The sequence below is a fragment of the Lissotriton vulgaris genome, chromosome 6, assembly GCF_964263255.1.
Source record: "Lissotriton vulgaris chromosome 6, aLisVul1.2, whole genome shotgun sequence".
In the NCBI taxonomy this organism is placed as follows: domain Eukaryota; kingdom Metazoa; phylum Chordata; class Amphibia; order Caudata; family Salamandridae; genus Lissotriton; species Lissotriton vulgaris.
In genome coordinates this window covers 846,915,237-846,939,263 of record NC_141694.1, presented here as the reverse complement: position 1 = coordinate 846,939,263, position 24,027 = coordinate 846,915,237, and positions in this window count along the sequence as shown.

Here is a 24,027-nt window from a genome sequence, read left to right as displayed (position 1 = left end):
TTGAGAAAATTCAATTTGAAATTTTTCAAATGGCATTTTCTATGGGACCTTCAGATACGGCTACAGCCCGAACGGCTGAACGGAATTCCACCAAACTTGGCAAAATGGTAGGGACAGGTATGCAGTAGTGCCTTTTCTATATTTGGTGAAAATCCCTACAGTAGTTGTTGAGAAAATTGAATATGAGCAAATTATATATCTATATGCGCTCACCGTACGCACACGTACTGTACGCGTACCTGCGTGTACCCTTACGTGCGTGAGCGAGTTTCTGATTGGCTGGCAGTCGACTGTCAACATTCCAAACTGTCCAAACCAGGAAGGTTTGGCCCCATCTTGTTTTTCAGGAGAACTGAGGCACAAGAGAGCCCAAAGCAAGAGTGGGAAACACGAAAAGGGGGCAGGGTAGAGACCCCGCAAACCTCTAGTTCTTCTCAGGGGATCCCAAAAGGACCCCCAAGGGCAAAAAAAATTAAAAAATCAAAAAAATCGCGGGGTACGGGACCGTACGCGTACCGTGCGCGTACCCCGCGATTTAAAAAAATAAATAAATGTTTTGCACTTGCTGCTCCTTCTGGGACCCCCTGAGAAGGGCTAGGGGGTCAGGGGGTCTCAACCCTGCCCCCTTTTCATGTTTTCCACTCTTGTTTTGTTCTCTCTTGTGCCTCACTTCTCCTGAGAAACAAGATGACTGCTCAGGTGGTCCCAGAAGGATAATAACATATATAAACGTTATCCGCTAATAGAATTAGCATTTACAAAACCTTTGAAATGTATTGAAAAAAAATATAGGTTTCACGCCTGATATAGTTAGGAATTAGCATTTAAAAAACCTTGCAAATTCACTGAAAAAACCATAGGTTTCAAGCCTTATATAGTTAGGAATTAGCATTTAAAAAACCTTGCAAATTCACTTAAAAAACCATAGGTTTCAGGCCTTATATAGTTAGGAATTAGCATTTTAAAAACCTTGCAAATTCACTTAAAAAACCATAAGTTTCAGGTCTTATATAGTTAGGAATTAGCATTTAAAAAACCATTGAAATTGCTCCTATATAGTTAGTTGTACTAACTATATTCCGCGCACCCGCAATCCACTGCTGATGATATCACATATTACATTATTCATGACATGGTCAGTGACATCACTGATGACATCTCATTTGACATCACTGATCACATCACTGATGATATCATTCATGTGATAATACGATGCACCTCCTCACATTCTAATATAACCTTTGATACACCCACTGTTAAATACAGACTACCATTCTTGAAACCATTGACACACCAATACCAGTTACTACATACGCACTCACTGATTCCTAGGTCGACACACACATTCACTTATTCACCCATAGAATCACTCATACATACAGTCACTCATCAATACAACACTATCATATGCACTCATACACCTATACAGACACTCACACACTGCCACTCATCCATGGAGTTACTCACACACCTAGTCAGTCATGCAAAGAATCAATCACACTTCCATTTCCTCAACTATACAGTTATACACACAACACCTTACTTATTCAAACATATACTAACACATACTTACTCAATTATACAATCACTGATACAAGTACACAATGATCCATACAGCCACTCGCACATTCACTGGCTCTCATGTATAGTCATTTATATATGCCAACTCTCACATGCACTGTGTTTTACATATGTACTTACTTGGCCATGTAGCACTGAGATATCCATTCACTCACCAACACACCCATGCACACAGTCAACCGCCCATATAGCTGTTTCAACATGCACTCTTGAACTCATACACCTAGTGAATCAACTGCTCACACATCTATGCACAGTGTCACACACCTCCCAGCCACCCACACACACACTCAGTCTCCCATTCAAATACCTGGGCAACCAATCAATAACCCATATAGCCACTCATATAGCTACCGATCAACACATGCAGCAGCTTACACAACAACAGACATACTGATGCACACATTCAGACAGTTTAGTCACTAACCCATGCATTTAGTAAGACACATTTAATCACTCACTCATACAGTCAGTCACGCACCTACTAAATCCTTCATCCAGACACTTATACATCCACTCATTCTTCAATATGTAAAACATATTTAAACTTTACAGAAACACCCAGTCACTGGATGATGTCATCAGTGATGTCAAATGAGATGTCATCAGTGATGTCATTTGAGATGTCATCAGTGATGTCATCAGTGATGTCACTGACCATGTCATGAATGATGTAATATGTGACATCATCAGCAGTGGATTGCGGGTGCGCGAAATATAGTTAGTACAACTAACTATATAGGAGCAATTTCAATGGTTCTTTAAATGCTAATTCTTAACTATATAAGGCCTGAAACTGGTTTTTTAAGTGAATATATATATATATATATATATATATATATATATATATATATATATATATATATATATATATATATATATATATTCACACAGTTGCAGGCACTCAATTGAAGGAGACATCAAGGCAAACGTAAGTTCAGGGGTTTAATGGCAATGTAGCAAGCCCACCGAAGTTCAGAAACACCCCCCTTGTTTCTTTAAACGCCGGACGCGTTTCGGGACCATACCCTTCATCTGCGGCGTGTGAGGAACAGCTGAATGCACGTCATGAAACTGCGCACCTTAAGTACAAGCCTGCCTCACTGGCGTGGCAGAACGCAAAGCATCCTGGGTGTCGTAGTGCGCCATGGGTGTGCATCCAGCAATGTGTGTTCAATTAAAATCCCATGTTGGTTGAGGGACATGTTCACTGTCTCGATGCGCCCCGCCTGGAATCGCCAAACCTGGTGAGCTGGCGTCGTCCTGCAACGACCACCAGCTTACTGTCCTTCCCTGTTGATCCCAAGAAGCCGACTGGCCATTGGACAGGATCCGCTGCGTGTGCGGCGAGTCCTCCTTCACGACCGGAGCTGGCCGTTTAAAATTCACACAGTTGCAGGCACTCAATTGAAGGAGACATCAAGGCAAACGTAAGTTCAGGGGTTTAATGGCAATGTAGCAAGCCCACCGAAGTTCAGAAACACCCCTCTTGTTTCTTTAAACGCCGGACGCGTTTCGGGACCATACCCTTCATCTGCGGCGTGTGAGGAACAGCTGAATGCACGTCATGAAACTGCGCACCTTAAGTACAAGCCTGCCTTACTGGCGTGGCAGAACGCAAAGCATCCTGGGTGTCGTAGTGCGCCATGGGTGTGCATCCAGCAATGTATGTTCAATTAAAATCCCATGTTGGTTGAGGGACATGTTCACTGTCTCGATGTGCCCCGCCTGGAATCGCCAAACCTGGTGAGCTGGCGTCGTCCTGCAACGACCACCAGCTTACTGTCCTTCCCTGTTGATCCCAAGAAGCCGACTGGCCATTGGACAGGATCCGCTGCGTGTGCGGCGAGTCTTCCTTCACGACCGGAGCTGGCCGTTTAAAATTCACACAGTTGCAGGCACTCAATTGAAGGAGACATCAAGGCAAACGTAAGTTCAGGGGTTTAATGGCAATGTAGCAAGCCCACCGAAGTTCAGAAACACCCCTCTTGTTTCTTTAAACGCCGGACGCGTTTCGGGACCATACCCTTCATCTGCGGCGTGTGAGGAACAGCTCCTTCAATTGAGTGCCTGCAACTGTGTGAATTTTAAACGGCCAGCTCCGGTCGTGAAGGAAGACTCGCCGCACACGCACTACGACACCCAGGATGCTTTGCGTTCTGCCACGCCAGTGAGGCAGGCTTGTACTTAAGGTGCGCAGTTTCATGACGTGCATTCAGCTGTTCCTCACACGCCGCAGATGAAGGGTATGGTCCCGAAACGCGTCCGGCGTTTAAAGAAACAAGAGGGGTGTTTCTGAACTTCGGTGGGCTTGCTACATTGCCATTAAACCCCTGAACTTACGTTTGCCTTGATATCTCCTTCAATTGAGTGCCTGCAACTGTGTGAATATATATATATATATATATATATATATATATATATATATATATATATATATATATATATATATATATATAACCTACTGGCGGTCATCAAAGCCAGTTGTCTCATTATGTCTCACCAGGGTGTGTGACAATTCCTTTCTCATGATACTGCATGCGTGGCCATACAAATTACCATTTTGGTTATCCCTACTCATATAGTCAATACTCTAGGTAATAGTCTGGAAGGGAGCTATCTTGGTAGAAAGTGTGTTCAAATAAAACTGGCACAATGTCATCATCAACTACTTCAGGTACTGTCATTAATAAATGTTTTAAACTAGACTGGATTGTGTTCCTCATTTTCTAGGCAAAATATATGCATGTTTTAGGGATTCCACCTCACTGCCCTCCTAGTACCTTGCTGGCATACTGAGGGACAAGTTTTTATAGCATCTTCATTGTGTGTATGAGATTTTTAGGTTTTTCTGGCAAGAAGAAAGGCAATAAGAGAGTTAAGATCAGTATCCGACTGGGGTATTATCCACCTATACCACAGTTGCCCAGGTTTCAATATTTACTAAAATAAAATCAATAAGGGATGAACCCTCATTTCCTCAGTACTACATATTTGCCAGGACATCAAATGCTGTATGATCATTAAGGTATCTTAATTCACAAGTCAGTATCACCGACCAAAAATATTCACTTAGGGACTTATCCTCCCTAATATATCCAGCAAGTCAATTAGTAATATAGATTTTTAGCACAATGGGTTGCTTTTCTTTCCATTTTTAAAGATGAGCACTATTACTGACTGCGTCCATAAGTGCAGGATACTCTGTGCTACAGTTGCATTGATGGTCAAGTAAGCAGGGGAGCCATAGAGAAATGTCTGATCTGTAAAAGTCAATAGGTACCCCAACTGGGCCAGGAGCCTTGTTGTTAGATGATGTAACAATGGTGTTGTTACCTCCTCAAGGGAAAAGGAAAGAATAGGGTCTCAAAGGGTCAAAGACAAATCTGCCAAAATAATAACAGGAGTTCTGTATCCATAATTCATCTTAACGTGGTTAACCCAAATATCTGGTGAAATATGAGAGCATAAAGAAGTGCTATCTTGTTTCGTGAGGAAAGGACAATTCACAACCTTCCTGAAAGCTGTTGTATCTTTAAGTGTACTTGCTTGGGCTAACCACTCCCAAGCCTCCTCACGTAAGGATATCCTTCTTTGCATCATCACATTCTTTATATCTAACTCTCACGTCGCTACCTCTTGTCTATCTCTGGATGGGTCTGCTTTTAGGTCACTACTAAATCATGCTGGGCAGTGGAACAAGCATGATCAAACCACCTTTATTCCTTTACCGAGCTAACTTATATAGACCTGCCAAAACAAAACAAAAATGTGGACAGTAATACCAATTCACTCAAAAGAAGCCAGAACCTATTCAAAGTATAAGAAACATCCAAACTCACAAATAATTCGGACTAACTCCCCGTGGGGAATTCTTTATGAAAATCATCTGGTATAACTTTGGTCCCTTTTAACCTACGACCCTGATCACAAATCTTCTCTTCCCTGCCATCGCGGATAGAAGGGGGAGGGGGCTTTAATGTATATGGTAGTGACAAAGAAAATGCCTTATGGTTGCTAAAAAATACTCCAGGTAACTTCAAAATCATCACCCACTTCACAAAATGAAATGAAAAAAAAGATGTAATCAATAATATAAAATGACCCCCTCCTGTAAAGTGGATTCCCTGAGCAAGGTGTGAGGAAATGGCTACTGAACCAAAAAGAACATTTCCTGTGTTTAGGGTAAAGTCGGTGACCGTTTTTAAAAGTGGTATTATGTTGTTCCTCTAGAGTCAGAGTTTGCAGAGTCAGGCAAGATTGGAGCCCACCGTATCCTGAAGAAGGTCAGTGTTGGGAATCCATATGTTGGATTGTAATGCCCTCACACACCCTTGCAGGTGTCCTGCTTCATCATCTGGGCTGCTCACCGTTGGGTCGGCGGTGCAATACCCTATGGGCTCCCTATGGTAGGGGCAGTTTATCGGAGATCTTTTATCCAACAGCTGTATGGTGAAGTACGGGTGTGGGGCCAGAACAGTGCAGATGTAGAGAGGTGATTTAAAATAGGGTTTATTCTGGGGGTCTCCTACCCTAAGTAAAAGCAAAGAACAAGGCACTCGCCCAAGCGTAATGTCTCGTGTAGTGGTGTCCTTGTTAGAAAGTGTAGGTCAACATGTTTCTTGCTTATGGGTAAATATCCTAGCAAATCTTCAGGACCTAAATGATTGAACTATCTACACCTAGAGTTTATGGTCTATCTTATTACTCAAGGTAATAGTGTCTATTACTTAATGTACCTGTTAACACCTGGATCTACCTGTTGTGGGAGACAAAAATGTATAGGCATCATTCAGGATGAGGTGTGTACAATACAAACAGACACGGCCTTACGGTGACTCTGACTTCTGTCATTCACACATGTGAGGTGAACGCAATTGCATTTGAGGACATCTAAAAACAACAGATTACAAGCAAGTGGTGAGTCTCCACAGTGAACTATTGTGACTTAATGCCCCTGTGGAAAACAATCATGTAGCAGAAATACATTGGTCTGGACTCGCCCAATTCAGTATAGTCCCCAGGCTTCAACAGTACCCGGTGGATTACGCATAAGGCTTTGCTCCTATATGTGTTTGTCATGTTCCGCGATGACGAAGGAACAGCTAGCGGAAGGAGGACCCTGTACCGCAACACAAAACCAGCAGAAACTATGTTTCCCATTTTCTGAACCCGAGAGAACTACAGATCCCCTGAGGCAGTGCGCGGCGCATGCGCAATCTACAGAGAGGTATAAAACCATGGCGGCCCCAACGGAACACTTCGGATATTGTCGTGCCGAACCTAAGGCTAGAGAAACACCGTAAGGTAAGGAACTACGTTCCTTTCTGCATGAAACAGAAGAGCCCCGTGTGTGAATTCCGAGTGAGGTTCGAGCGTCCGCTCTGTCTGGAACAAACGAGCGTGTCCGCTATTTGGGATCGGTGTTTGTGGACAGGGGCCGTTCCTTTGTTGTGCCTGTATTCCCGACGCAGTTCGAGCGGCTGCTCCTGCGCGTTAACAAGTACCGCATAGCACCAGTTTAGTGGCTATTCATCTGTTGATGTATGGGGATCCTGTGAGGACTACTTCTCACCCTGTGGGTTCTAGCCTAAATACTTGATCGAACACTGATTGCGGGCATCATATACTTTGAGACCCTTTGTTCGAGTGGCCACTGGTACTACTCACCGAGGCATTACTGTACCCCTCGTTGGTGAGTGTCGGGACCGGCATTCTTGCGGGGGCAGTTAGGACGGCTTGCCAGACTGTTTTAAGGATAGTGAAGGCTCGGGTGGCATTGTCGGCCACCACTTAGCACGGTGCCCTCCGTTGGGGAGTGTCAGGACTGGCACTCATGCGGAGGACGGTGTGAATGCGGCTGGGGCAATTAAGGGTGGAGTTAACCCTTCTTGTTCTTGCTGGACTATACAGCGTACTATCTGGACTGTATTCGAGCCTTACATAAAGCTGGTTATACATACCTTTGGTCTGTGGGTGCCTTTTCCGCATTGTGGTTTATGGGTCTTGGAGTACAGTTTACAACTCCATCCCGAGGGCAGTTAGGGATTACAGTGTTGGACTAAACAGGGAGAAACACAAACAATATATACAACAGTGTATGTCTTATCTGTAGAGCGCAGGTTAATATCTCCATCATTATAGAGCGCTTAAGGTAGGGCCTAACCAAGATACTGATCTTGGTTGCTGACAAGATTGTCATAGGCGGTCGAGAGTCTCTCGCATGTATGGGCTTACTGGTGTGCTGGAAGCGTGTGGTCACCTCTACCTCCCAATATGTCAAGAAAATTTGTTCCACACTTAGGGGTCCATTACGATGTTGGGCGGATCGCCTGACATTAATGCCCGCCCGTCACCCATTTCCCTCCCACCATATTACTATGGCGGGGGGACCACGGCGGACGTAAACACCGTTTACCGCTTTTCCGCCACAGTCGCCTTGCGGCCGGGGCGGAAAATGTTTAATATGGTGGCGGTGTCTATTAGACACCGCCAGCCATATTAGGATGGGCTTGCAGACATGCCTTTCCGTGGCGGCAATGCCACCACGGAAAGGCATGCGGAGACTCCCTGCGGGCCCCCTGGAACTCCGGGGGGTGCACATGGGGGGGTACCTATGGTACTGCCCGCATTTCAAAGTGCAACATGGAAGGCACCGCGCGGTGCCTGTCATGTTGTGCTTTGAAATGCACAACGTGCATTTTTACCATTGCGGCGGGCGGCGCTTTCAATTGTAAAAATACAGGATGCGCCCGCCACAATGGTAAAAATACAGGATGCGCCCGCCAGTGTGGCGGGCGCAACCTAATTGTCATGGTGGCTCCTATTGCGGGCGGTCCCGTTTTGCACTGGGATGGCGGGTGGGCAAAGTCCGCCCGCCATCTTAATGGGGGCCTTAGTTAGTAGTATGTGGTTTGAGCGAAATTGTCTTAAGGCTTATGGTAATGCTGATTCCACTTTGTTAGTCTGCCATGTCGGCCGTTGTAAAAGTACAGAGTCTGAAGTTTTAATGTATGCATTAGCCCTTTAAAGTATTCTAAATCTTTACCTGCGTGTTGCGCGGCAAGGCAGTGACTAAATTCCCTCTCATTTTCATTGTTGCACCCGGTCCAGGGAACGGGATGCGGTTTCCCACATAGCCAGGGGTCGAAAAATCCACTCGACCGTTCGCATATGCGAGCTAAATTTAACAAGCTCGAGCTGCTTTTAGGTCCTACTCGCCCTTTCTGGCGAGTAGGAAGACAAACTAACTTTTGTCCTCTGTCTGTGAAAACTGAGCAACTGTGACAAGATAACAAGATTTAAAGGCATTTTTATTGCTCACAAAGGTAATGAGCAATAAAGATGCCTTTAAATCTTGTTATCTTGTCACATTTGCTCCGCTTTCAGAGATGGAGGTCAAATAGGTTGCAGTTGGGGCGAGGAGATTTTTCAAGGTACTAGTCCTGCAGGACTAGTACAATTTTTTTAGATTTTTCGAGTCCTGATAGCATTCGCATTTTGTATGAGCCTAGTACCGCGCTTGCGGCGCCTAGGAGCACATACCCCGGGTACAGCGTTCAAGGTTGTAATACGCTTTGAGTAGTCGGGACACATATAAATGTTGATGAAAGTATCAACGGGGGTGACCCCCGTATTACAGAGGAGAGCGGTCGTGAAGTGAGCCGCAGTTTTCGCTGTCTAGATCAGGCTGGAACCCGTGCGCAGTGAGGTGTCGTGACCAGTATAACAGGAGGGGAAGTCACAAAGTAAAGTGTAATTATCACTGTGCTGTTTGAGTCGGAGCCCTGTGCTGAAAGGCATTGGTGTCCCCTTATGGCAGGAGGAGTGGCCATAAGGAGTTGGCTGTAGACCTAGCGCAGTGAAGAGCTGGCAACCTTGTATGCCAGGAGGGGCCGCTGTGCACACATCTGATGTGCCGATCAGATCAGTGCCCATACACAGTAGAGATACACTGACCCTGTATGCCTAAAGAGTGAGGCTGCCCTGGAAACCCCTATGAACGTACACGTGGATGAAGGATCAGCATCAGGAACTTCGCACTACCGTTCTCCCTACCATGAGACAGAACAAAGACTTACCCTGCCTGGTTTTGGGGGGAGAAGGGGGAGCGCAGGTAACCTCCAGTCGATGCAGGAGCAAGACCGCAATGAGGAATTAAGGAATTGTCAAGTGCAGCCTGCCTGGGCCATGTGCCGTGAACTCATTTGAACTAGCCCCTGCCGCTCTAGCACCCGCAGGAACTCTGGAAGCTTCGATCCTGCAGGTGCAGGTAAGGCTGAATTCGAGCCTGTAAGCCACTGGGGAACTTTCTTGCTAGATAGGGCTGTGGCACTGGAACACTTTGGGCTTTGATACAGAGTCAGAGTGGACTCTTGTGACTTGGATTACTAGAGGGGCTTACCCTGGATGTTGCCTAAAGTAATTGGGAAATAACCACGACTGCTAGAGCGAGGAGGGAGTGGGTCACAAGGAACTGCCTATAAAACACTAGAGCCCTGACCTCTCAGGGGTTGTGTGTGAATGTCGTATTATCCTTTGTGTTAATAGTGGTAAAATAAAATACTTCTCTTTTTCATAGATGTGAGCAATTGTGAGGACAAATATGTATTGCTGCTGCTACATATACTATGAGTTGTGAGCCTGTGTTCACCCCTCTGTATCTACCTCCCAGAGGGAACTCTAGACTGCTCGCACAACTCTAACCCTGACAGTCAAGTGCAGAAGGGGTACTTGGCCCAGTTACTCAAGATCCATTGTAGGTTGGGCCCTGGAACATCAGGATTAAAAGGTCTCGACCCCATGGTTATGTCCAGTAACCCCTCCAAAGGGTGAGCATACACGTTTTGTATTAAACTCATGCATGACCTACTGATAACAACAACACAATCCCTACATGAAAGAGATAGAACAATTCCTCCAGTGTGCCCAAACAGAGGTGTGTGTAGGATAATGAGGGGCACGCTTATATTTACCAGTGTGACGTGTACTACGGAGTACATACCCTGAGAGCAGACACAACAGTTTGAATCAGGATACAATATAGGCTATGCGCGTACACATCATCATTCACTTGTAGGATAATGAGCACATTCTATGCCATGGGTAGTCCAAAAGAAATGGGGTTACAGCTTTCAAAAACAAACTTTCTGGGAATGTATGAATGTGATTTGAAATTACGGTACCAGTTTTGGTGTCATTACACATCTTCTTGTGACAGGGGAAGACTTGGTCTTTTTATGTGTTCTCTGACCACTGGTCACATATAGGGCCTCATTATGAGGAGACCCGGAAAGCCCCCGACCACAGTTCGGCGGCTTTCCAGGTTTCAGTTTTGGCCGATGCATTACGATGCAGGTGGTTGAAAGTGGAACTGGATGGTCATTCCGGCAGGATTCTGACGGGCTGAAGGAGCCTGTTGGACAGTCGGAGGCCTGCCTATAATCCCCATGGACAGAGTTTCTGCCGTAGGGATTACGATGTAGCTTTCAACAGGCGTTCCGACATTGAAAGCCTGTCGGAACGCAACATTGGGGCCCATGATTATTGTACTGTATTGCTGTGCTGATGGATGTGTATCATTTATGGTAATTTTTTTTATATATGCTGAATAAAGATTATTATTATTATTATTATACACTCTAGTGGTACTGCACAAGTGGAAGATGCAGATGTGGAGAGAAAATGGGTGCACATGACTAACATAGGTAAAATTTAACACCCAGAAGACCCCTACCATTACTAAAGGACTCAGCAATGTTTCATTCAGAGCCTCACTGTTTCATATTTGAAACATTTTCAATACATTTTATAACAAAATAATTGTTTATATTCATAATTGTTTATATTCATTTATCTTATACTGCTAACAACCATTGACAAAGCCAACACTCCTGGCTGGTTTCACACATATGCCAGTTGTCAAGCTCGGAGAGGAACCAAAATACTGATTGAACAGCATACTATAGAAATCACAGAAATGTAGTTTGTGTTTAATCCATAAGCTTATTTACACAGCCCATGCATGCCCTTTTAGAGACCTCCACTTTTTTCATCCCACTTAAAGCCCTTATATCTAGCTGTTCCATTTCTGATGCTTTGCATTCGTTTTAGAGTATCACGTTTCCCTCATCTGTTTTGCTTCATTTTGCTCATAAGAATCACTCATAGCCATTGAAATATCACTCATAATTACACTGAAATTATGAAAATGTCACCTCTAAGGTCGGCGCCCCGCTGCCAACCGAGGGTACTGACATCATATTAGATAAGCCAAGTGCCCCAAAGATGGTAGCCGAGTCAGGATGTCCTCCCCCCTGCAGATGGCGCTCTTGGCCACAGCCAGGCACTCACAGGGCGCCAAATGATGTATTACAGCGTCAGCAGATCCCCAGCGGCCATGCCCCTCAAGTCAGCCAGGCACGGCCTGAGAAGCTTTCTGCCATAGGGCTGATCTCCCCGCACGTAGCTCTTCCGCCGCTCCTCTAATCGGGTACCGAACAGGACTGCATCCAGGAGCCATGCAGTCCAACTCACCAGTCTCCGCGGCCTCCCTCAGATGCACGCTGCCTCTTTATCGCCGCAGGAGTCAGGCGGAAGAGTTTTGTCTTGATGTGCCACTTGCCCACCGCGCCAGTCTCCGCCCTCAGATGCACGCGGCCTCAGCACCGCCAGGTGCCATGCGGAAGAGTTCTGTCGGGGTGCCACGTGACCAACCGCACCAGTTCCCGCGGATTCTCTCAGACATGCACTTGGCCGTCCACTTCCAGCTGGATCGATGTAACGAAGCATCCCAGCACCGTTAATTGTGTTCCAATGGGTCTCTCAAGTGGAGGATAATTGTCAGGTATGTTGATTGGCTGGCAGAAGTTCATCCATGGGCGTCCATCTTGCAGCACGACATTCTGGCGCCCGCCTGCATTTTGAAATTAGATACTTGAAGGACGTTTTATATAGTATGTCATGTCTCTTCTGATGTGGTTTAAACAGTTATCGCAAGGGTTCAATGCTACAGGCTGTGAACCGTTTCCTCTTCATTCTGTCTAACCGGTCTCCAGTATTAGGGGCATAAAGTATTTAATGGATCCGTCCCTACCAATGACACAAAAATATGTGAAACAACACGTGCTTTTCTTTGCACCCTGATTTTATTGAATCTCTGGGTGCTGCTCTGGATTTAGCCATTCGTGCGGTTTCCTTGGATGAAAAACAAAAAATTACAACCAGAGGTTGGTGTACTTTCCAAATATTTATTCAGCCCGCCATTCCTGAAAGAAATAGGTTCTATCGCTAGGCCTTCTCCCACCTAGCTTCAATGTTTTCACAGCTAGTCAGCCTGCTGTGAGACAGAAACAACATTGAAAGGTGGTTAGTGTCCTTCATCAACAAGGGGCAGGGTCTCACATATTATAGTGAGTTACCAAAGTAATGTTGTGGCGTCCACCATGCCACTGCTTCTTCTTCGCTTTTCGATCTCCTTCCTGTACAATCCCTCCCACTCCCTCTTTGTGTTCTTTTTATTCCCTCAAATGTTATATGGTCACAGTATTTCTTTGAGATGATGATTGGCTATTGATTGTAGAGTGCACTAACACCCAACACATTAGAGTCGTGGCATATAAAAATCTTAAATAAAGTATTTGTCGTGGTGCGTAGTATGCTAATTTGGTTGGTGTGGAAAGACATCCAGGCGTACAATGGAGGACCCCAAACGCCCATTTATGCAGGGTGGTTTCAGATGAATACATGGGCACAGTATATTTTCTTTGGTACACATTTTTGTGAAGACACCGCTCGTGTTGAATTCAGAAAAAAAGTGTTTGGTATTGAATTAAAAAGATATATAGTAATTAATCAGACCATATGACAAAATCAGGTATACTATTGTTTTTGTTTTTCAAAGGGAGATAAAGATCAATCTTACAAATATAAAATGAAATATAAACTTTTATTCACTGAAGTTTTTACAGTGTTGTGCTATTACTATCGTATTCACTGAGGGAGAAATTAAGAGTTTATTTTTTGTTAGAGTCCATTTGCGAGTATCTATTGTACCAGTTAGAGTTTTATTTGTAGTTGAAATATGGGTGTTTTCCATATGTCCCACCGCTCTAAGTAGCGGCCAGACACTTTCACCCTAGGGCTTTTTCAAGACTTTTGATGACCATTGGAATCTACTTTGAAAAAAGACATCCTAGATGTAAGGAACGGTCAGGGAAATTCGTGAAATAACCACGCAGTATTGGGCACTGTCATTGCATTCAAAGAAGAATGGTTAAAGGAAGATAGCGTGTCAGTTATTTGTGTTGAAAGAAACCTCTTTTTTATATTTAATATTTTTATATTATGTGCTAAATGAGTTATTTTCAAGAAGAAAAACGGAAAGAGTAAGCAATTATTATTTTGAAAATGTTTTGTATATATCTTTCAATAGACCTACGATTGAAGATACTTTTTAGCTCTGTAAAGTAAACTGCTTTACTTTTGTTATTCATATTCTGCATTACCCACTATAGCATAATACAATAAAAATGTGTGAAAAAGGTCTGTGTCTCCATCTACATTTACCAATTGTTTTAAATCAAAAAACCCCACCTACTTAATTTTATTACATGGTGCCAACTATTAGCATAAACGTTTTTAAATCAGCGCCCAATACCTAACCCGCTTTTTAGGTTCACCTGCACAGTTTTGTGCTGTGCTTGTGAAATCTATTGTTAATATAATCTTAATAGGGGCTTAGATCCCTTCCCCTTGCTTTTCATTGGTTCCTGTGCGTGCCACTTACTTTTCTGTTGGCTGTAGCACACTATTTCTTGTTGTTCCTTGTGTGTTTCTCTAATTAGTCTCCCGGGGTCCAAGTACTTTTTTCATCCTCTTTCGCTTTGCTGGAACTTTTTGTCAGCACCTAAGTGCGCTTTGAGCATCGCACTCACCAGTCCCCCGGGGCCAAAGCAGGAGCCCACTCTCGTGATCTCTTCTGAGCAACTCCTGAAGCCCAATGGTGCCAGCGGGAGTGCCGCTTCAGAGGCCGATGCTTGCATTAAGAGCACTACTAGGTACTCAATAAATAGTTTTTCTTTGCTTGCAATTCTTTCATTTAGCTTGGAGTGGCGCTGCTCTTGCTCACTGCATCCTTTTTAGGTCTCGGCATCGAGACCTATTGCCGCCGAGTTGCTCCTCAAGGGAGATAGAGCGGTGCACGAGCGGACCAGACTCTGTGGACGCGCTTAAGCAGGCAGGCCGAAGGCACGCGCAGACACACACACACGCGCAGACACACACACACGCGCAGACACACACACACACACGCAGACACACACACAAACACACTCACACACACGCGCACACACACACGTACCAAGCCCCACTTACCGCATCAGCGGCCTCAGCCGCCACTCCCGACTTCTGCTGCCACCTGCCGCGACTTCTGCTGCCACCTGCCGCCACTCCTGCTGCCACTGCTCCCGCCTCACGAGAAGCCGTGAGCGTGCACATCCCGAAACCGGAAGTACGGAGGCGTGCACGCTCACGGCTTGTTTAGGTCTCCGCCTGCTAGAAGCGTCCCTCTGAGGGCGGCGGGGAGCGCACCAGTTACTCAGTCTGCCTCCCTCCCTCCCCCTTGGACCCTCACGCCAGGCACGTTAATGCACATCTGCTTAATGTTTTCTGCAGGCTGAGGAGGCCGCCGCGCAGTGCCTTCGCTTCTCTGGGAAGGTAGGTGGCTTACATGGTGGACTGAGAGGGGGGGATCTGAACACGCCGGGGTAATGTGGAGGCAATGCAGCCGGGGGGGGCTGGGGGGGGGAGAAATGTCACAGACTCGCAGAGGAAGGAATGCAGCCCGGGGCTTGTCCGGAGCTGCCCGAGAGGAGCGTTTATTTGTAAAATAGGAAGGTAATCCGCCGCCTGAGATAGAGCCATGGTGCCCACGGTAGGTGTTTTGGCTTGATTTGAACGTAACTTTTTTTTCGCCTGGTAGTTGTGCAGACCGGCCTTGGTTCCCTGGCTTGTTTACCTAGCTGGTTTTGGTTTGCCTCAGTTTTTTCACGAGTGGTGAATGGTCTGGAAAAGAGATAGCTGTGGGACGAGGAGTGCGGCTAAAAGAAAGAAATGCATTTTTTTCCCCTCTTGGACTCTGTACTCAGGTATTTGAATTTCAAGGCAGAAAATGCTGTGGGGGTTGGGGGATTGGAATGCGCACATTCTGCAGCGACATCTCTTTGGGGTAGATTATCCTTTGCCTGGTTTTGTTATTTGCATGTAAATTAACCCAGGTCCCCTCACCTCTGTAGTGAGGTAGCTGAAGGGCGTTTTTGACATGAACCTGTCCCGTTGCTTCTAGACTCTCTCTCCTTTAATAGCTCTTTTAATTATGGTTTGCTGTACTTATACCGAGTTGCGTATACATGAATCTGCTCTTCTCAGCAGCATCCTTCTGCAGGAGTCCCATGCTTTATACTTTATTTTCAGCATTTAATGCAGCGTTCAATCCCCATTAACGCTCCTGAGGTGTATTATTTGTTTGTTAATGATGTCTGTATGATCTTAAAGAAGTTCAAATAACATGTTGAGGAAAAGCCATAAGTATGAACAGATATAACACAAGTCTCGCTCACTGGGGCCAGTTTCATACCTTACAATAGTTGTATCGCTTTTATGCCGCCGCCATGGCCCTGAGGACTTTGAAGGAGTTTTGCAGTGTTCTGTTAAAATTTGACGTTTGGACTAACAGCCTGTAACCTCCCTCCTGTGTATCTCTGAGCCTTGAGATCACATTACAGTTCTTGGAGCATGCTGCTTTCAAAAGTCAGCCGGTGGAAGTGAGGATGATGACATTGAAATGTTGTTCCAACTTGAAATGTCCTCTGAAGTACATTCTACCTTATGATTATTATTTAGATTCATAGCTGTATTCAATCAATTTTAAGTCCTTTTTCTATTAAAAACGAGGACGGGATCCTTTATAATGTCTCACTGTAGTAATACACCTATTCTCAGGATCTAGGTTCCAATTTGTGGTCACAGATTCAGTTCTTAGTTGGTCTGCTCATCCTGTCATCTTTCCAATGTTGATAATCTGACCATGAAAGTGGGGGAGGGGCTTAGAGAGGCAAAGCCTCGAGGAGGTCATGATGTCCCTCCCTTCCCTGAACTGTGGTAGTGAATAACGCTCTACACCTAGGGCCACTGCAAATATAGTTTTTGCCATGACAGTTTTAGGTCTCAGCTAGCGTAGGCTGGCTCTGTGTGTGTGTGTGTGTGTGTGTGTGTGTGTGTGTGGCTGTGTGTGTGTGTGTGTGTGTGGCTGTGTGTGTGTGTGCGTGGCTCTGTGTGTGTGTGTCTGTGTATGTGTGTGTGTGTGTGTCTCTCTGTGTGTGTATGTGGCTCTGAGTGTGTGGCTCTGAGTGTGTGTGGCTCTGAGTGTGTGTGTGGCTCTGTGTGTGTGGCTGTGTGTGTTGGGCTCTGTGTGTGTGTGTGTTGGGCTCTGTGTGTGTGTCTGTCTGTCTCTCTGTGTGTGTGGCTGTCTGTGTGTGTGTGGCTCTGTCTGTGTGTGTGTGGCTCTGTGTGTGTGGGTGGGTGCGTGTGGCTCTGTGTGGGTGTGGGTGCAAATGCAATAGGTCTCGCATTTGCGAGAGATTAATCTATTGGCATTGTAAATGACAATGCCATTTATTTATATGGTTTAAAAATAAAAATAATGTCATGAGCAATGCCAATAGCTCTAACTTTAACAAAGACAAGACCATTGCATTGTAAATGCTTGTTCCCTTAGGAATCAGTGATTGCATAGGCATGCTCGTTTAGTTCCAAGGGTGCAGATTGGCTGCTGTGTGTCCTGTTCAACTTCATGTGGCCCATTAGATGCTCAGTTTGTCCATGTTTCCTCAGGTACCAGCTGTTGCACAAACACTGTTTGATCAGTTTGAAGGGTGTGGTGCGGCTGCATATGGCATCATGTTTGTAGGAATGCTGTTTTGTATTTTAAGGATGCGTTGGATTTTAGGGCGCTCCAGGTGCCAAGTGTGTTTAGGCTTAGGGCTCATGCTTTTAATGTTGGACCCTACCTGTACACTGTTATTCCTTCTTGAGTCAAGGTTCCTTCAGCTGCTTGGGCACTGGTAACTGCTCACCAAGCTGTGAACAGGAAGCTGACTTAAAGCTACTTAACGTACTCACTTAAATAACAGCTTTTTCTTTGCTTGCAAATCTTTGAGCTGTAACTTTGAGACATGCAATTATTTCAACGTAGTTTACATTTAATCAGATACTTGTGTTTACATTTTAACTTTTTTCTTGAAATATTGGGTTATGAAAAACATGTTATTGATCAAAATAATAGACAAGCTTCATTACTACCAAAGCCTCCCTCCCCCACCAGGCAGTTTTGTACCCGCCACCCTGTAAACTGCCACCGTCCACAATTTCTCTCCTCCGTTCAAAAACACATGACAGCAGCGGGCCTACACCCAGTGCCCTGAGACATAGGCAGCACCTTAGTTAACACAAGTTTAAAAACAAGTTTATGAGTCAAATTGAATACCCTTAATTTCTACTCAAACCCGTGCAGAATAAATAAAATACTCCCCTATTTAAATGAAAGGCGCGGACATGCAGAGCCATAGTTATGACGCACAGGCAGGTATTTTCTTTTTTGATAATTTATTGCTTCAGTGAGTTTTTCTCTGGATGTAATTTTCACAGGAAATTAGTGATTTGCCAATCCCTCGCACTATCCCATTCTTCCTGTGCCATTCAGTACAGAGCTTACAGTTGCTTTCGAATCATACATTGGCGCATTCACATGAATATCTGCGAATAACGCACTGTGCTACAACGTGTTCTGTTAGAGAAACTGTGCCAGTTACCTGTATTGGTCAAACTTTGCACACTGCCTCCGGTCCAGCGAGTTGCTCTTGTGAGATTCCGTTATCGTGTGCACCGCTTCAATGTTGATTTTGTTACTGGTAAAAATCTTGTGCAGGATCTGAATCAGATCTTGTTGGGTTTGCAGCTTTAGCACTTCTCTATGGTCCATCGTGCACTCTTTTTGAGCAGTGGCAGGTTGCTTTGCTCTAGAACCATGGCTTACACCCATTGAGCAGCAATTCCACACACTCCTCAGTAGCATGCATCGCACAACCAATGATATCATTGGGTGTGGAGTTATTGCTTTTAGAGAATGCAGCACCATGACAGCACTAGGCTATTCATACCGTGGAGCGTTCAAGTAAGTGTGATTCTGTTTATAATCTTGCTGTACAAAATTTGCTTTCTAATGTTCTTCATGCAGTCATTTTAGCTTCCTAAATGTGAAGGATGTGGGCACAAAATAATATAATTATTAACAATCACATAGGCGAAACCTAATGCATTTACCTGTGCTTTTTCTATCAGTCTATACTAGGATTTAAGTCATGCCCAGTTTAGGATTAGTAGCTACACCCACAAATGTTATTCCTATAAGTTAGGGCAACAGCGAGGGATGTATCTGGACGCACTTTCCTTACCATTCTTTTTGTTGAAGTTGACAGAGGTACAATATTGCTCAGAGCTGTCTGTGCTAAAGGTGTTAATGTAACCGGGTATTACCCCATAATTTGTAATCCCACTCTTCATGAATGTAAAAGTCTGTGTTTTAGAATGCAAAACGACATCCAACAGTAATAAGTGAGAACTTTTACTGCAGGATTTAAGCCATAGGCAAGAAAGAATAACTTGAAGTAACAAGATTCTATGGCAGGACCCGGTGGCGAGGATTAGGCTGTAATTCGCAGCAGCCTTTTTTTCAAACAGTAAAGCATTGAAACAAACTAAATTTCATTTAGGGAAATGGGAAACCAAAGAGAAAACAGTCTATCCAATCAGGACGCCCCTGCGTGCATAACGGTCCCCACAGACACCCCTTCCTCCTCTTTCTTTGCTGCTCCAGCAGTACTCCGATAAGTTCCTCTCTATCTCTTTGATTATGCAAGGTTTTGTTAATTGTGTATGGCTTTAGTATTAAATATTTTTATTGAGCATGTCAACACAATGTGAATACAATACATTTGTAAGAGGTTGCCAAGCAGACTGACGATTGCCATGAATCCAGTGTAACGAAAGGGCGTTCAGTATGGTGCAGTGCATACAAGTTCATGGTTATACACAGCAAGCCGCCTACAACCCAACGTGGGCCGGCCGCGTTTAAAACAGAGCGACGCCAGGTCATGACCAACCTTCGCTACTGGCTCCGGCGTGGAAGTGGGCCTAAAATTCGAAACCATGTCCTGCGACCTGCCGGTTTCCCATCTGCTAACCCGCACAGTCATCGCCAGTGTGATTCATAGTCTGCTAAAGTTGCAACTAACCTCTGTCTTATGACAAGCTCCGTAAACAGAAAACCCATCCCCCTTCCAACAGTCCCACCCCTCCCAATGCCCAACACCCCCTCCCCAACCCCTCCTTCCCAACCCCCCCTTCTTCCCCCTTCCCTCCCCGTATGGTCCATGGTCTCACACTCCTATGTATCCCAGCGGCTCCCACCAACCTAACGGGCGGGCCTGTCGTCTTTCCCCTCCAGATCAGTTTCCGTCAGCCTCAGCAATCTAAGCTACCTAGGGCAGGTCACCTCCACAAACTCAGAGGACAGGAGGGCTAGAAATGGCCTCCATAGCTCAGCATACCTGGCCCCTTCTGCTTTGTACAGGGAGAGCCTTTCCATGCCCAGGACCATCCACAGGCGGTGGAGCTAACCCTGATGCGTAGGGATTTGCGCAGAACGCCAATGTGCCAGAATGTTCTGAATCACCGACCCCAGTGCGATGGCTATCAAGCGTCCCCTCCGCGATCTTAATGGATAGGTCAATGCGTTGGGGAGCCCTAAAATGACATATGCGGGGAAGCGTGGTATTTCCGTATCAAAATGGGCATCTATGTCGTCTAAAACCTGGCGCCTATAGTCCTGCAAAAATCTGCACTCCCAAAGTATGTGTGTTAGTGTGCCCATTTGTCCACAACCCCGCCAGCATAAGGCCTCCTTGCTACTGTCCATTTCATACAGGCGCTCCGGGGTATAGTACCAATAGGTCGCCACCTTCGTAAGAGTGTCCGTACGCCCCATATGGTAAGCTGAGTGCCGCGCTCTATAGTATATTCCCTCCCGTTAAGAGCCCAGTGTCTTACCTGGAAGTATCGGAGTCTCTCGGCTTCCGAGAGGCCGAACTCCTGACGGAACAGTGGGAAGGGGACCACTCCCTCTGGTCCATACATATGGCAAAGGGAACGGCAGCCAGCTGGCTTCCAGCGTTCGAAAGCTTTCCCCGTCCATCCCCGGTTGGAAATCCGGGTTATCAAGGATGGGGGTGAGCGGCGACTGCATGGTGGTAAGGCCAAGCGGAACACCCACCTGATCCCAAGTCTCTAGCGGGACTCGCGTAATAAAAGACGCATAGAAGTTGGGGGGCCTATGTGCCCGGCGCATAAAGGGAATCTCCTGTAGAGTCCTCCCAGCGACTGCCTGGTCTTGGAACAACCAATGTTTCCCCGACTCCCATCGGACCCACTCCGCCAGAAAGCGCAACTGCGTCGCCTGGAAATACGTAGCTAGGTTCGGGATCCCGATTCCTCCGTGTTCCGGGGCAAGCATCGCTATCTGCGACTTCAGGCTGGGCTTCCTCCCGTTCCATATGAATTGTGAGAGCTCTGACTACATCAGTTTAATCCAGCCTTTGGGTGGAGTAAGAGGTATAGTGCGAAAGATATAAAGTATCTGGGGAGAATCGTCATCTTGACCGCTGCCACTCTGCCGAGCCACGACAGCGGGTAATATTTCCACTGTCCCAGCTCGTGTCTGATTTTCTGTCTCAGTTGGGAGTAGTTAACATCCACTGTGGCCTGTAGCGAGGGGGCAAGTCGTATGCCCAGGTATGGGACCGCGTCCGTCGCCCACTGCAGAGGGAACGTGTCCTGCAATTCAGTGCGCGTGCCCTGTTCCAGGGACAAGTCCAAGGCCACCGACTTCGTCATGTTAACTTTAAAGCCCGATACACGGCCAAACCTGGTCAGATCGTCCAGGCAAGCAGGAAGAGAGCTCCGGGGGTCTGCAAGGGATAATAGGACATCATCGGCGTATAGGCTTATGGTGTGAACATCCCCTCCAAACTTGATCCCCTTTACCTCCGGGTCCATTCGGATTAACTGCGCCAAAGGCTCCATATAGAGGGCAAATAGTAGGGGAGATAGCAGGCATCCCTGCCTGGTGCCCCTTTCGATCTTGAACCGCGGTGATGAAAAACCATTAACCCGGACCGTGGCAGAAGGAAATTTATAGCTGTTCATTACTCTAGTTCGGAACGTGGGTCCCATGCCCGCCTTCACTAACACCTTCTCCAGGTAGGGCCAGTGCACTCTATCAAATGCCTTCCCAGCGTCGATGGCCAGCATCATATATTCACCTTGTGTGCTGGAGGCTTTCTCTAAGAGATGGAGGGCCCTTTTAGTGTTATCGGAGGTTTGTCGCTCCGGAATGAATCCAGACTGGTCTGGGTCGATCAATCCACCCATACACAGGCCCAGTCTAGATGCTAGGATCCCAGGAGTTTGAGGTCCACGTTTAAAAGGGAGATGGGCCTATATGCACCACAGTCTGTGTGATCTTTGCCCGGCTTGGGTATGACCGCGATGGAGGCCTCGAGTAGGTCCTCAGTGATCGCCCCCTCCTCCACGAACGGGGTAAAGAGTCTGGCAAGCAACGGAGCCAGCTGAGCACAGAAGGTTTTATAGAAGCACGCTGGAAATCCATCTGGGCCAGGTGCTTTACCCAGTTTGAGTCGGGAAATGGCAGAGATGACCTCTTCTGGGGGAATGTCCTTCTCTAGGCAGTCAGTTTGCTCTTGAGTCAGGACCGGCAGCGGGATCGACGCCAAAAAGTCTGTTTCCGCCTCCGGGTCGGGTGGGGCAGCCTCATATAGTTCGGCGCAAAAATCACTGAAGGCCCCAGCTATTGCCCAATCCCCGGAAACATGTATCCCATCCTTCCCCTTCAGTTCCTTAACCTCCCGTTTCTGAGTGATTGCGCGCAGCTTATGTGCCAGAAGGCGCCCGCATCTGTCCCCCCTGGTGTAATATGCGTGTTTGAGTCTTAACGCTGCATATTCTGCTCTGTCCAGATCTAGTGCCGCCAACTGCTGACAAGCCGTTTTCAGTTGACGCCATATTCTTGGGGCTCCCGTCCTCCTGTGAATGTGCTCTAATTCCATGGTCTTCTGGGTGAGCTCATCCCTCTTAACTTGCCGCTCTGCATTCTCCGCTGCCGAGACCGAAATAAATTCACCCCTTAAGACCGCTTTTAGCGCCGCCCACTGCGTAGCAAGCGTGGTATCGTCGTTACTGTTGTGGGACAGGTAGTCCTTTATCGCCCCCTGAATTCTGGTGACTGCCTCTCTCTTATATAGCAATGACTCCCGAAGCCGCCATACCCTACCAGAGCGCGGCGCCACTGGCCCGGCTAGAGTGACAGTGACGGGTGCGTGGTCAGAGAGGGACGCCGTACCGATTTCGGCACTGGCGACAAGTGACTGCGCAGCCGTAGAGACAAGCAGGTAATCTAGGCGCGCATATGATTTATGTGCAGCTGAAAAGTGTGTGTAGTCTTTCTCCCCTGGGGGTAGCTTGTGCCATGAATCTACTAACCCCTGTTCCCGCAGTCGGGCCAGGCCCGCTACCGACAGGGCTCCCACCTGGCTAGTGTGCTGACAGGACCGATCTAGTGAGTTGTCAAGGACTAAGTTCAGGTCCCCCCCCCCCCCAACAAGAGGTGGCGGTCTATTGTGTCTGTAGCGTCAGTGAGCGCTTTATGCAAACACTTTTCTTGACCCTCGTTAGGCCCATAGATCGAGCCGATCGTGTAGTTCAAGTCCCCTATTGTAAACCTGTAGACAAGCAATCGACCCTTGATTTCAGCAATTTTACCTAGTACTTTGCCCCTAAACTTGCGCGCCACTAGAATTGCCACTCCCGCTCTTTTATCCGGGCTTGAAGAAAAGAATTGAAGGGGGAACTTACTAGACTGGAGACGGTGGCAGTCCCTAGCTAACAGGTGTGTTTCCTGTAAGAGGCAGATGTCTGCCCGGGACTGCTCTAGGAGTAGTAGGACCGCTTTGCGCTTCACAGGGTTGTTCAGTCCTCTCACGTTCAAAGTGAGAATAACCACGTCACTCTGAACCATCTAAGGGAGGGAAACCGCTAAGTTGCCATGGAATCGTGCCTGAGCTGTCCCACCCGGGGGTCCCCGAGCCTCCTCTCTCCTCCACTGGCCCGTCTTTCAGGTAGACGACCACCCCCAACCTCTCCTGACCATGGACCTCATTCCCACCCCAGCATCCTTCACCCACCCATCCCCAACCCCTGGAACTGGAATCACCCCCCCCCCCCCCCCCATCTCAACTACCCAACCCCACATTCCCC